This window comes from Leptidea sinapis, chromosome 8 (genome assembly GCF_905404315.1).
Source record: "Leptidea sinapis chromosome 8, ilLepSina1.1, whole genome shotgun sequence".
Lineage (NCBI taxonomy): Eukaryota > Metazoa > Arthropoda > Insecta > Lepidoptera > Pieridae > Leptidea > Leptidea sinapis.
In genome coordinates, this window is record NC_066272.1 from 6550824 (window position 1) to 6563990 (window position 13167).

Consider the following 13167-nt stretch of genomic DNA (forward strand, 5'->3'; position numbering starts at 1 on the left):
AACTTCTACCAGCCAGCCATTCCGCCACTGCACAGGGATGATGAATCGCTGGCCCATGGCGCGAAAGAGAAAGCTGATCTCCTGGGCTCCCTCTTCGCGTCCAACTCGACTCTGGATGACCAAGGTGCACCACCACCGCATATTCCGCGGTGCGATTCATATATGCCGGAGGTAAAAATCCGGCATGGTGCCGTGCTTAAGGCGCTTCTCACCTTGGACATTCACAAATCAAGCGGGCCCGATGGCATTCCCCCGATAGTGCTGCGGACATGTGCTCCGGAACTAGCGCCGGTCCTTACCCGTCTTTTCCGGCTCTCCTACTCATCAGGCGTAGTCCCGAAATTATGGAAGGCGGCTTTAGTGCACCCGATCCCTAAGAAAGGTATACGCTCAGATCCGTCCAACTACCGCCCCATTGCCATTGCCTCCATTTTCTCCAAAGTAATGGAGTCGATCATCAACCACCAGCTCTTGGGATACCTAGAGGGGCACCAGCTGATCAGCGACTGCCAGTACGGTTTCCGTCAGGGTCGCTCAGCTGGTAATCTTCTTGCGTACCTGACCCATTAATGGGCGCAAGCGGTTGAGTCGAAGGGAGAGGCGTTGGCGGTGAGTTTGGACATAGCGAAGGCCTTTAATCGGGTGTGGCATAAAGCGCTTATAGCGAAACTGCCATCCTATGGGCTTCCTAAGAAGTTGTGCAAATGGGTCACTAGCTTTTTGGCTGATCGGAGCATCAAGGTTGTTATCAACGGTGCATGCTCCGACTTAAAACCCATAAACTCTGGTGTCCCGCAAGGCTGTGTGCTATCCCCTACGCTGTTTCTTCTGCATATCAATGATATGCTGCAAATCAGCAATATCCATTGCTATGCAGACGACAGCACGGGGTATGCTTCCTACACCGGCCGTGCCAACATGTCCCGGGATAGCGTCGACGAGAACCGGATCAAACTTGTGCCTGAAATCGAGATTATGCTTTGCAAAGTCTCGGAATGGGGCCGACAAAATTTAGTCCAATTCAACCCCAAGAAGACACAAGTTTGTGCGTTCACCACTAACAAGTCTCCCTTTGTCGTATCCCCTCGATTCGAGATCACTCCTCTAACTGCCACAGCCTGTATTGGCATACTTGGCGTCGATATATCGAGCGACGTTCAGTTCCGTGGTCACTTGGAAGAGAAGGCCAAACTGGCCTCTAAAAAGCTTGGTGTACTCAGTAAGGCGAGACAGTACTTCACTAAAAGCCACCGCCTGCAACTTAATAAGGCGCAAATTCGGCCTCACATGGAGTACTGTTCTCACCTCTGGGTGGGTGCTCCCCAGTACCAGCTTCTTCCATTTGACCGCATACAACGAAGAGCGGCTCGAATCATCGACGATCAAGTCATCTCCGATCGGCTTGATTCTCTAGCATTGCGTAGAGATGTGGGTTCTCTCTGCATCTTCTACCGCATTTATCACGGCGAGTGCTCAGAGGAGCTGTTCAGGTTGATTCCAGCGGCCGAATTCCACCATCGGACATTACGTGCAAAGCATCACGTAGACGTCTGGCATTCCACAACCGCGCGTTTTCTTCGAAATTTCTTGCCTCGCACAGCCACTTTGTGGTATCAACTACCGGCAGCGGTCTTCCCGAACAGATACGACTTAGGGACCTTCAAGAAAAAAGCATACTCCCACCTTAAAGGCCGGCAACGCATTTCTTGACACACCTGTTGTTGCGGATGTCCATGGGCGGTTGCCTCACCTCTCCCCATCCCGTGAGCCTCTTACCCATTTGCCCCCTCTCATATAAAAAAAAATTTAAGAAATTAAATTAAATTACATTTATACACTAGGTTCTAAGGAATCATTAAGAGAAAAATTTAAAGTAATAAACATTTTGACTGTTGCATCTCAATATATTATTGATAAATTTCATTTATAAGCACATTAAAGAATTTGTTAGAAAGTTCGACAATCATAACATTAACACGAGGAAGAAACATAAATTTGTTATGCCTACTATTCGGCATAGTCGAGTTAGTAAGTCTTTTATTGGGCCATATAAATGCTTTTACAACTTGTTGAACAACTTTTAAACTGCTTTACCGATCGATTCCAAAAATTTGCTCTTAACATCAAAAAAACTACGTCGATTCGTGAGTTATCGTTGACGAAAGAAAACCGTTTAAAGTGTTTTTTTTGGAATTACTTCAAAATTCCGAGTTCGATCAATTGAAACTCAAAGATTCTTTATAAGGCTCAAAAAACTGTGTCGAAAATTAGTTCATTCATTCAAAAATAATTACCGTTTGAAAATTTAAAAAAATAGTGTCTTATTAAACATTTATCAGACTTTTGAGCTCGAAGAGCATCTTAAGTACAATTTGAAACGTTTAGGTATGGAATTAGCGGGATGTTGCAGGGATGGCCTTTAGGGTCAACCGTTTTCCTATTTTTTATAATAATTGTTACGATGTATTATGGTAATATTCTTGATTGAACCCAAAGTTTTTTTATGGAAGAGGAGAGCCAATGGACGTGCGGGTCACTTGATGTTAAGTGATCACCGCCACCCACGATCTCTTGCAAACCCAGAGGGATCACAAGAGCATTACCGGACTCTTAGAAAAGTGTACGCACTTTTTTTGAAGGAAACCCATATCGTTTCGTCCTGGAATCATTGCATAATTCCTTATGCGCTTTGTGGAAGGAGCGGAAGCTCCTGTACAGCTTGGCTGTTCATGGAAGATAGTTCCTTGAAAACCGTGCTGTGGAGGATCCAGATGGTGGGGATGATATCCTAATTTGTGGCGTGTCGTGCGAAGGTGTACTTCTGAGCTGCATCGGATTGTGCTCGTCATTTTCAGACAAGATTTAAGATGTTAAGTCTCATTAGGTCAGTAATATCACTAGCTACAACGCCCTTCAAAAAAAAATACTTATCCAAAATCCTGTGCAAAAAAGCCTCCTACTGGTAACGTATATAACTAATATTAATTTTAAAATAAATTAGAATTGTCGTCATTATTACTACTTATTGCGAGAACATGGAGATTTATAAGAAGAAATAAAATATAATTTCCTCTACATATAAGAGCTTAGACGAAATATAAAATCAAATTAAAACAAATTGTCGACGTACTTATGTTGGCAATCCTTAATGTTAATTTCTCAAGTTGACTCTTAAGGTTAAGGTAAGGAAATAGAAGCTACGGGCTTCTATTCAAGCAAAATAATTTAACACCTTTGGAACGGAGCTGACAGCAAATGTATATCAAATGTCACCAAGTATTAGAAACAAAAGACAATACAAACGACTGACTTGTCGGGAAATTAATTGGAAGCGATAGAGCGACGTAAATGTTAACAATAGAAACAAATCAAGGTAAATAATAACTTTTTTTCACTCCATTTATGTGTTGCAATATTTCAATTTAATAATTAAATAAAATCAGACTTATTCATACATTTAATACAACGACCAAATAAAAACTCTTTGGTAACGGTTGATAAAAAAACGAAAAATATTTTAAGATTTTATTAATATTATTTCTTTTTAAAGCGCTTATCTCTGGAACTACCACAAAATTTTTTGAAGTGAAAACTTCTTTCAACGCGGTACGCATATTTTTAGATGAGACAAAATCGTTGGACTCGCGACACCGTTACGAGACGCACAGTGTCTGCATTATGCATGTACATACATAAGAACGCGAACGCGTCTAGTTAATAAACAATTTTTTTCTATCTATTTAAATTATTTATAATTTTTTTAGACGGGCACTAAGGTTATTGGGTACTGAATTGCATTTTATTTATGAATTGTATTTTATTAATTATTAGAAACTTTAAAACGCATTTAAATTTAAACGCACCATAATAAGTTTTCACTTCTGTAGGCATTAACGGAGTGCAACCCGTATTTTTTTTATACCATACGATTAGAAATATCATAAAATTACCTTTAGGCTAGGCATTTATCATTAATTTCGCACACACAACCAATCTTAATCATTTATAAACAGCTATAACAACAATCTTTAGTGTTTGAAAACTCGTTGCTGTATTAATTTAAGAGCATTTTTAATAATATAGGTAGCATACATGTGAAAAGTCAGTCTTATTTACAAACTAAGAAAATATTTACAACATTTATTGAATATTTTTCAAAGTGAATTAAATTGTAGTTGATCAGTTAGACCACAATGCAGTTATAGGTAAGACAGAGGAGTTTATTAATCGCTAGTCTTCTGCAATAGCTATTCATTACCTCGATGTTTTTGAACAAAATGCTATGAAACTTTTCAAACGTTAAACCTAGGTATCATTCTCTCTCTTGGGTATTATCTGATCCTTATGTATTTCTGTCGTATATCTAAAATCAGTGCATTAAAATAATATGATTTCTGCATCTATAATACTTATTATATTATATTTTATAATAGGATATACTTATCCTCATACATACATTTTTTTCCGAGAATATTTTATTTTTTAAGTTGACTGCAAAATATACACATTTAATATTCGAATTTAGATGATTTTATTACTTTGTTTTAGATTTATTTGTTTGAAGTGAGTATATCTTTTCTCTCATTGAATTCGGAAATATTTTGCGGAAATCCATAGTTACCTCATATAGTAGTCTCATTTCGGTATATATTTGTAAATATTATATTTAGTTTCTCGTTCGCAGGCTTGACGACTTCCAGCCTTTCAAACAAGCCGGATTCCGAAAAGGCTTTAGCACCACATACCTACGCTGCGGCAGGTTATACAGAATTCAGATAAGTATAACCAGCCACTATGCTCGGCGTTCGTAGACTATGAGAAATCCTTTGTTTTGATTTTGCCACATTGATTACCGATATATCGAAACGTTGAAGTGTTTGTATGGAAACGTTACCATGTCAGTCCGTCTCCAGAATCAGATCTCGAAGCCTATCTGACTGCAGTGGGGAGTCAGACAAGGCAATGTCATTTCGCCCAAGCTTTTCACCGCTGCGTCGGAAGATGTCTTTAGGCTTCTGAACTGGAACGGATTGGGCATCAACATCAACGGCGAATACATCACTCACCTTCGATTCGCAGATGACTTTGTAATCATGGCAGAGACTATGGAGACTGGTGGAATTTGGCTGTTAGTTATATTTAGTTTACTTTTTATTTGTTAAGATGGAAAAACCTAGGATGGCAATGTATCGATCCTGAACCAGCTCCGAATAAAAACTTGCTTGTCCACCTTATGCAGACAACGTATTGTTTCATGTTTTGGCCATACAATGCGCAGAGGCGACGAAGTTTTTAAAAACTAATTGTTGTTGGAAATACTGAAGACAAAAAATCAGGCGGTCTCCTTCAACAAATTAAATTAAACACTCGTCATCTAAATTCTTCACGGTTATAAGAGATGGCTGGAGAGAAACCGATGGAGGCAGAACACCGGCTTCAGATGCAACCATAATGCTGATCACGATACTCTGATATAAGGAACAGGTCATAAAGAGAGGTGATTTATAAAGTACGCTACTTCAATAAGTTAGCTGAGAGCAGCTCAGACCGATCGTCGTGGAGATGTTTGGGAGAGGCAAAGGCTGGACAAAGGCCCAGCAGTGGACACCTTCAGGCTGATGATAATGATTCCAATAAGCCCATACTTGATTATGATGCAAGATCTGAGTTAGGCGATCCGATACCTACGTTTTGGCTTCATCACTACATCAGTTTGACGGTACTGTTTTTCATTTAAACCCTTTCAATTTGGTTTGTTATATTCGCTTTACTATCTTGTGAACTATTTATTATTGAAATGTTTCGGTCAACTTCACAAACAGTTCCAGAAATTGAAGTTACGATAAGTATGACCATCATTTGAAAATATTCATAAACTAGCCCAGTATTTTCGTCATCTGGGAGGTAGAACCCCACTATTGCGTAGACTAACTTCATCATTGCCTCTACCGCTTATATGTGCAATCGGACTGTGTTGCAAAGAACCATCTAACTATTACCATTAGCCACTATACTACTAGCTTTCTAAAACCCATCACAAGCAAGGTTCACAAATACTCCTTCACAATTCAATACGATGCATTCATTGACAAAGAGTTTTCTACGAACGATCAAATTATGGAATGATCTTCCTTTTGTTGTATTTTCTGATCAGCTATTTATAACTATTTCACACATATCTTAGTATCTTAAGGATAGCCATTACACATCTTAGGATGGAAATGTTCCTATTATTCCTCTGCTAATCTATTATTCCTCTGCTAATGCAAGGTAGAATAGGCGGCGTTCACTAATAACAGAAGGCAAGAAGGCTAAACAAGTAGGAGGCTATTTGCACAGGATGCCGTGTAGATAATGGGTACCACAACGGCACCTATTTCTTCCGTGAAGCAGCAATATGTAAGCATTACTGTGTTTCGGTCTGGAGTGTGCCGTAGCTAGTGAAATTACTGTGCAAATGAAACTTAACATCTTATGTCTCAATGTGACGAGCGTAATTGTAGTGCCACTCACAATTTTTGGATTTTTTAAGAATCCTAAGCGTCACTGCATTGTAACGGGCAGGGCGTATCAATTACCATCAGCTGATCTCCTTGCTCGTCTTGTCCTATTTTTCATAAAAAAAGGCGCAATTCCTAGTTTAACCTTATTTCTATAGAAATTAAAATATATATATGCATTCATACTATTTACAGGACTTATCCAAAAATGCCGGCTTCTGTTCATCAAATCCCAAACCAATATTTTCTTACAAATAAATTTCTTTGGAATATTACCAAATTGCGTTGGTGGACATCGACAAGAACTCTCGAAAAATTTTAATTTTATTTAAATTATTCAAAACTTAAGCCTTTTAAAAGAATGTAATTAGAAATTTAAAAAATGATGAGTTAATGAACATCACAAGCCTCTTTTTGGGATAATTTTATACAAGATGGCCGCTGTGCAAAACTATAAGTTCAATAATCTGGATGTCGTTTTCAAGGTTACTCGGGTGTCTTATCAAATCAGATCAAATTAACACCGTAGAATCCAACTCAAGAATTCTTCGATTAAACGGCGCAATGAATTTTATGAATAAATGACTCTATATTTCATCAGTAGTAGTTTAAAACTATGTCAATGCTGCATTTGTCATACTTCAAGCCTTGGAAATCTGGAAAAAACTCAAATCAGTTAACTTTTAAGAATGCTGTAGACTGTAGAGAACACTATATTATATATCCCTCTCGCAAATATTATACAAACCGGATGTATATATAAGCTTTTTGCCTACTATATTAACCTATTAGCCTTATGAGAAAGCTCATGGTCGCCCAGAGGGTGATGGAGAAGGCTATGCTCGGAGTGACCCTGCAAGATTGAATCAGAAGGAGATGCGTAGGAGAACCAGAGTCACCGACATAGTCCATTATGATTGCGAAACTGAAGTGGCAGTGGGTAGGACACATAGCTTAACAGATGGCCTTTGGGGCAGTAAGTCCTCGAATGGCGACGACGTACTGGAAGGCGTAGGTTTGTTACGCTCCTCATAAGATAAACCAATGATCTGGTCAAGATCGCCGAGATAGGTTGGATGAGCAGCGATGGTATTTGTTCAGCAGACTTGCGGCTGAAGTGATGATAATGATAAAACGTGACATGATATAAAACCTCTTATCTTTTTATGTATCATTTTTGCTATGGACAACTCTTAATTATGCTTCACTTTATAAATCGATACTAAGTAATGTATTATGCTTCAGGACTGATATTGCTCTGAATGGGAGCATTTGATCAAATGAATGGGACCTTAGAAACTCCGATTCGAGCGACGCGACGCGACGGTATAGTGGATTTACGTACGGTACGACGGTGTAGTACGGTAGAATTGCCTTTACACGCGATACGAATCTAGGAATGCTTGGTTACAGTAGTTTTCACTACATATTTTGTGTTCCCAATTGACTCTTGCCAAGTTTACAAGAAATGATCATTTATTTCTTAACCCCGATAAACCAATAAACCTAAACGAGAACTCACAATTTTAAGCTCAGTTTACACGTCATGTAAATGAGCCTATAGCTCCTAATCGTATTTCACCAACACGATTCGAATTCTAAGAGCGCTTACGCACTACGCCCGATCAGAGCCTGATCCATATCCGTGAAAACACAGTTCGAAGTAGTTGTAGAACTATTTCTATGGTAGTTTACGCACTAGTCTCGGCTTCCGTCACCCGATTTCTTTCCGTCAACCGTAGAAATAGTTCTACGACTACTTCGGACCATGTTTTCACGTATACGGATCGGACGTAGTGCGAAAGTACTCTTATTTGGACGTTTAAAATATTTGAACAAGTTTCAAGACAACTACGTTTGGCATAGATTTAGGTTGTAACAGTCCAAGATCCCAGGGCCACCAGACGTCACGTATTTTCTGACGAACGAAATGTAAACGATTGAGTGCTGTTAATATTTACTACGACTGCATGCCTACCTGCTAGCTTATTCATCAGGTAATCAAGGTACAAAAAAATACGTAAATTCTTCAATTCTCAAACGTATATTTTAGACAATATCCTTTATAATAAGTCGTCAATACTCCCGTCGACACTTTCCGTCGGCCGAATTGTTTTGCAGACGCTTTAAAGCTCCCAAAAATTTTTTTTAGTTGTTTATTTGTAGCTAACAAAATTATACCTTAGTAAATACTAACACTATTCGATCGTCCATATTTCGTTCGTCAGATATTATGTGACGTCTGATAGCCCTGGAATCTTGCTCTATAAAGGATATCGATTTTCGTCTATTTTTGATATATTCATATGACAGCATAGAAGTACCTAATGCCTTAAAGTACCTAAAAACCGACTTCAAAAACTGAAAATTATCAAATAGCTAAACAATTAATTAAATACACCTCTTATGCAAACGTATACCTTTAATATTAATAAAATACTATTATTTATATGTGCTACCTATTGATAGGTTTTAAGTCGGTGCCAAGCCAAATGTAATAGTAGGTACGTACACTCGCCACGCGTGACTTTGAGCAGGATAGCTTCCTCTAGAACAAAACAACCCAAACGGACAGACACACGTGGCCAGACAACCTCAGTAATTACAGTAAGTAAGCTGTTTATAATATCTATATATATATATATACGTATTTAAATTCGACGTTATATTAAATTATCAGATAATTGTATGTCATCGTACCTACGATATTTATAAAGCGATACTAATTAACTTGGTGAGGTGTACTGTTGCTTTATTATTAATTGCTTATTCCCAGTTGATATTGAGCTATCTATAACGCGTATTAATAACAAATTATGAAGAATGATGTCAATACCATCAGTCTTTGACTGTGACTTTGACTAATGTTTATTTTTCTAACATAATTAAATAAAATAAATTCTAATCAAACCTTTATGGAACGTAAGAACAAAATACTAAGTCTTGGTTTAATTACATTTACAAATAAGAAAAAATATAATATTACGTTTGAATTTAGAAACTCACATTCTTATACGAATATACATTGTTATTAAAATTTTCGTGCCTATGGCAGCCTAGCGAAACTCTAAGAAAAAAGCGATTCACTTGATTATACGAAACGTGCAGTTATTGATAGATTGATAGATGACGATTGTAATCTTGTAAAAAACGGGGATAGCCGAAATGTACGACGTTTTAGGCAAGTGTTCGCTCTCAAACTGAGCCGCCGCCAATCGCCATACAGCTGTAATTACTATTTCAAACTTATGTCAAATCTCACTGCACGTTTCATACTCAACTATATTTAAATTTTTACCTATTACGTAGTATTTACATCCTCTTTGCTATAGCATTTCAAAACATCAGCACAGGTGTATCAAGATACGATTTAAAAAAACTGGTCAAGCTCCTTAACAATACTATGTTCTGCAACCAAGAATGGTTCTTTCAGAGCTACTTTCACAAGTGACAATGGTATCGAAAGTTTCTAAGTTCATCATAACCGATATACTCTTTGTCAAATTCTGTCGAAGAACAATAAAGGTCGAAGGCTAGAACTAACCGGATTATAGGATTAAAAGGAAACAAAAATTTTATCGCGAGAAATACTAGGACTCTTTCACGTGCCAAAGTCAAATATCCATATTTCCGATGAAAAAAATTTCACAAGAGTTAATAGTACAACAAGCGAAATTATACAGCGCACGTTCATAACTCCATTCACAAGTGGCTGGAAACGTGCCACGTAATTAACATCCGCTGTCAGTCATGATTTGGTGAGGGGTGTCGTATCAAGGTATTACAACACAAATAAAATTTGAAAACAAAACTTTATGAACGATGCGGGACTCGAACCCACGACTTCTAGAAGTGAGGGTTATCACTTTAAAAACATGAGGTGTTACAAGCTTCTTTTTTGTGAAAAATGAGTGAAGATTTTAGCGAATGTGTATCAAGAGGATATCTTAGAACGTATTGTGAAAACATTAAGAAATATGCTTTAAAAATTGTACGTTGGCTTTTCCAGCAACACTCTACACCTGGTGCCACAGCTAGAACTACCCAAGCTTGACTTAGAGTCGATGCTCCGCACTTTATGAGATGACAGTTATCACGACCATAATGTTCACGAGGCATCTTAACATAAACAAGAATTCAAGCTCTAAAGGTGCATCCAATATACTTACGATAATTTATATGTATACAGTGAATTCTATATTAAATTTAATGAAATATTTGATATGCAAGAAACAAAGTTGTAAAATAGAAATTAAATAGTTTTTGTTAAGTCATCCAAATAATATAAAGTGACAAGAGGAAACATAGAGACATTACACCAGTAGGTACCTTATAAAAGTATTTTACCTAATATATTTTATTCATAAAATATACAAGAATAGGTACGCACCAAATATGTTTTCTCCATTATCTTTGTTAGGTGAAGTTTGGTTAAATTCAAAACACAAACTCTCAATTCTAATTAGATTTAAAAAAAAATACGCAGTTGTCAGTTATTTAACATTGGCTGTTAGCAGTTTTGTGAACTATTATTATTGATTGTTAAACATTTGCATTTTTTCGGGATAAATTATAATTGACAGTTGACGTGATGTTTTGAAGTGAATAACGACAAAGTCTATAACTACGTTTGAGAGTTATTTATATTTTATAGCAATATCGTCACGATTTTCGGTAACGCTTTTTTTTTTTTGAGAGGAGGAAATACTGTTACGTATTTACGCCCCGGAACGGGGCGTAATATGTCGGACTCGAGTGTCCGCGTAAGCGGACGCCCCATACCGACTAAAACCTCCTCTGTGCTGTTAGCAGCCCTGGCTTTCACAGCGAAGTAGGACGTGGACCGTGGAGGCCGCAAAGACTACGCAACAACAGTCGCGGGGCGTCTCCTAAGGAGACTCGAACCTTAGACCGGCTGTGTGCTTGTGGGAAGGAGAGAGAATGAAAATGAAAATGAAGATGAAAAGATGAGAAGAACACACTCGCCGGCGAGTGTGGTGATGTTTAGTGTAATGTATCTAAGTGTGTGTATGTGTTTATGATTGTATGTATGTCTGTTTGTATGTGTGTAAGTAGTGTAAATGTTAGTGTGCATGTACGTTTGTGTTTGTGTCTGTTTGTGGAGTGTGTTTGTGGTTGTGTAAGTGGTGTATGTCAGTCCGTCAGTCAGTCCGTGTGTGAGTGAGTGTAGTGAAACGATTACAGGACGAGGACTAACGTCTCGTCGGGTATCAAAACAATGTGTGGTGTATCTAGGGTGCGGGCCGTTGGCCATCGTCAGAGTGACGAGTGCCAGTGGTTTGCGGTGGTTGACCGCGCCTACGCCTGCGAAGGCGGTGTGTGCGTGTCTGTGTCGGTGTTTGTGTGGGTATCGCGTTCGCGATGGTGATGTCGTCATCCGGGTCTACCGTTACGTGTCTGGGACGTCTTATTGGGTTGAGACTATGGTGAAGGGGGGTGTACCCGCATGCCTTCCTAACCAAGATGTTGGGATGGTTAGGCGCCTTGTCAAAGAAGCGTCGCGAGATCTCTTTAAAGTGTTGAGCTATCGTCGGAAGCTCTAGGTCGCGGTGAAGGTCAACGTTTCGGATGAACCACGGGGCTCCGGTTGCCATGCGCGTGAATTTATTTTGAACTACTTGCAAACGACGTAAGTAGCTCGGTCGGGTGTGCGCGAAAACGACGCTTGCGTATGACAGTATGGGCCGTACGATGGTTTTGTACAGCGTCACTTTGTGTTTGAGCGGAAGTTTGCTTCGCCCACACACAAGTGGATAAAGGCGACTGAGGACAAATCGGGCTCTATTGCATACCGTATCAATATGTTTCTTGAAGTTCATATTGCTGTTGAACGTGACTCCTAAGTATTTGTAATCCTTCACCCACGGTATGGGTGTTTCATACAATTTAATGACGTCGGTCGGTCGTATTTTAGCGCGGATGCTATTCGCGTTACCGAAGAGTACCGCTGCACTCTTGGTGGGGTTCACTTCAATCCGCCATTTTCTGAACCAGTTGCCTAGTTCATCGACGGCGGCTTGAAGTACTTTAATGTTCCTGCTCAAGGTTGAGCGGTTCAATAGAGCGGAGCCAAAGTAGAGTGCCGTATCGTCAGCGTACTGAGCGAGCTGGACACTCGGAAACTTGGGAATGTCGCTCGTGAAGAGCGAGAAAAGAGTGGGAGAGAGGACTGAACCCTGTGGCACGCCAGACCTGATGGGTCTGGGTGAGGATAGGGTGCCCTCTACTCGATATCGGAAGGAGCGATCAGTAAGGTAGGCTCTTATGATGCGCACGATCCTGTCTGGCACTCCCAGTTGATACAGCTTGAATACTAAGCCGTTGTGCCATACCTTGTCGAATGCCTTCGCGACATCGAAAAACACGGCTGCCGTGGTAGCTTGAAGTTGACGCCGTACGAGAATGTACTCGGTGAGTCGGTGAGCCTGCTGGGGACACGAGTGAGCGGTTCTGAATACGAACTGTATGTCGGGTATCAGGTTGAGCTCCGCGATGTAATGATTAAGACGCGCGAGGATTAATCTTTCGTAAAGTTTCCCGATCGAGTTAATTAAGCTAATAGGCCTATAGGTATTCGGATTAGCTTTAGGTTTGTTGGGTTTTGGGGTATCGATAACAATGGAATCCTTCCATTATTCGGGGAACG

At 39.4% G+C, this 13167-nt stretch overlaps 1 long non-coding RNA gene across 1 annotated transcript in view; it reads left to right on the plus strand.

Annotated features, from left to right (window-relative positions):
• Positions 1-13167, plus strand: part of LOC126965822 (uncharacterized) — a 330781-nt gene that overhangs the window by 30089 nt on the left and 287525 nt on the right. The window lies entirely within an intron of this gene.